Consider the following 2,636-nt stretch of genomic DNA (forward strand, 5'->3'; position numbering starts at 1 on the left):
GTTGCCACTCGGTCCCCGGAAGTCTTGCTGCCCCATGGGAGATCAGTCCCTCATTGGCCAGATCGTCGAGATCCCTCTGGGTGATGGTCGAGCGGATCCAGTCTCCTTGGACCCAGCCTTGCGGTAGGCGGGACCGCGACGAAGATCCACCCCGACTGGTCGCTCTCCCCTTTGCTTTCGGTGTCGTCGTCGCCTTCTTCGCTCGCTCCAAGGCCGCCATCTTCTCCTTCACCATCGTCGCCGGCGAGGCACGCGAGGAGCAGATGGGTGGAGATAAAAGCGGGCACAGCGGGTGAGGTTGAGGAAGGGGGAGAGGGGAATGGAGACGCACTGTTCAAAAAAACCCCGTCCGGCGCCTTATATAAGGACACTTCCGAGTGGCTGACAGGTAGGCCCGGGCAATCCTATCAAATCCCGAAACAGTCGCGCGCGCGATAAGTGGCGAAAAAGGCGGCGCGGAAATCGAGGCGTCTTCGCCTTATCCCATCCGAGTACCGCGGCCCTCTCCGCTTCGCGCGCTTCCCAAAATTCGGATCCCACTAAATCCACTAACAGCAGAGCAACTTGTCAGACGGGAGATCTCCTGCGATCCGTCGCTCGGAAATCTCCAAGTTCATAAAGTTCACTCAACAATTATAAAGAATGGGTCAAGGCGACTGAAAGAGAAGTTGACACCATCACTAAGAAGTCATTGGTCCATGGTGAGATACACTCGCAGCACAAAAATCAGGTCGGAAATACTGTCAACTCCTTCCTCACTCAAACCTCGATCCATTCGAGGGCTAATGATGAAGTCATGTACCTAGGGTAGGGTCATGGACCTGTCCAAGATACCCTCCCCAAGGACATCTTTAGAAGAAAGTCCCTTCCAGTCGACCTGGAAGGATTCCACTCGACGAACTCGAAGACACTCGACCATGAAGAATCACTCGACCACCAGGAGTCCAAAGGCCACTCAGTGTCCAAACGGTCTGTAATTAAGTAGTCTTTATGGTCATGATGACACTTTATGTAAGGCGTTACCTGTAACGCCAGGCCTTAATGTACTTTAAACCCTCCGCTACGTGGGCTGGCTGGGTCCTGGCAGACACTATATAAGCCACCCCCCTCCACTAGCAAAAGGGTTCGCACCCCTGTAACTCATACGCTAATAATCCAGTCGACCGCCTCCTGGCTCCGAGACGTAGGGCTGTTACTTCTTCCGAGAAGGGCCTGAACTCGTAAATCCCTTGCGTATACAACTACTCCATAGCTAGGATCTTGCCTCTCCATACCTACCCCCCATTCTACTGTCAGTCTTAGCACCACGACAGGTAACGATATTTCCATCAAATCTATATTGATATATAGATTCTGGAGAAACATATAACCGGAAGACTACAATTGTCGACATACATTTCTCAGCTAGATTGCAAAACCTTTCACATGATTCAGGTCCAAAGACCATGGCCATGGCAAAGTGTGAACAACACTCGGACTGAGCTCAAGCAAAGGGTATAATCTAGGTAGAAATAATATTGCTCAATAATGGGAAGGTATTCATAAGCAATACCTATACCAGTTTTCTTCTGGAAACAGAATTGAGAACAATGAGGTGGTGAAACATAGAGCAAGTATTGTAGTACAAGGGTTCATACAGATACCCAACTATTCTTCAGAGGTGAAATCTCTTTCCGATAACTTATATCATTGGCAGTACAAAATCATCTATTTGTGCAGTTGATAGATGTAGTGATTACATATACATGTGGATCACTAGATTCAGACATATATGATTGATTCCCGACGGAATCTCACTTCTGAATCGAAATGCAAAATGCAACATATATTGTGTAAAAATCAGTAAGTCACCATACGACTTATTGTTGTCGGTATATATGGTACAACCGACTTAGTGAGTTCCTTATAGACAAGGATTACTCCTACAATGATGATTATCCATGTTTGTGTGTCTGCAATGACGACACATGTAATCATCTAAATGACGGAGTTTAAAATGAAGGATTTGGGTAAACCAAAATACCGCTCTTTACTGCAAATTGAGCACCTTCATTCATACATTATGGTATACTATGTTGTCTATATCCGTAATATATTGGAGAAATTCATCATGGACAAATCTTATCTATGCATAAATCTCATGGTAGTTCATTATCTAGACGTAGAGAAAGATCTATTTAGACCAAGAGATGATGGAAATGAGATATTGGGACTCAACGTTTCATAATGCCATTGGATCCACCTAACACAGTTGGTTGGTACTCAAGAATATCTTTTGATATCTCCAAGGCATCAAACATCTTGTCCTGGTTTTTCAGTTTCATAAAAATGTGAACACCGATATCATTGGATACATCCATCAGATCCCCACTATGTCAGATCGTAGACTAGCATAGTGTTCCTACTAGGTGTGGTAGCCCTCTCATGAAGAGTCTTCAAAACAGACATCATGGCTACATCCACAAACCATTATCTCAAAGATAATGTTGCTTGTGTTGCCCGGATGCAAACAGGTTACTAATAAGCAATATCTTCATATTGCATATCTTGCAAGTCAAATCATGCAACTGATTTGTTCACCAAGTCTCTACCAACTTTTACATTCCAGACACATGTTCATGGAATTGGTATATGAC

The sequence above is a fragment of the Triticum dicoccoides genome, chromosome 5B, assembly GCF_002162155.2.
Source record: "Triticum dicoccoides isolate Atlit2015 ecotype Zavitan chromosome 5B, WEW_v2.0, whole genome shotgun sequence".
Taxonomy (NCBI): Eukaryota; Viridiplantae; Streptophyta; class Magnoliopsida; order Poales; family Poaceae; genus Triticum; species Triticum dicoccoides.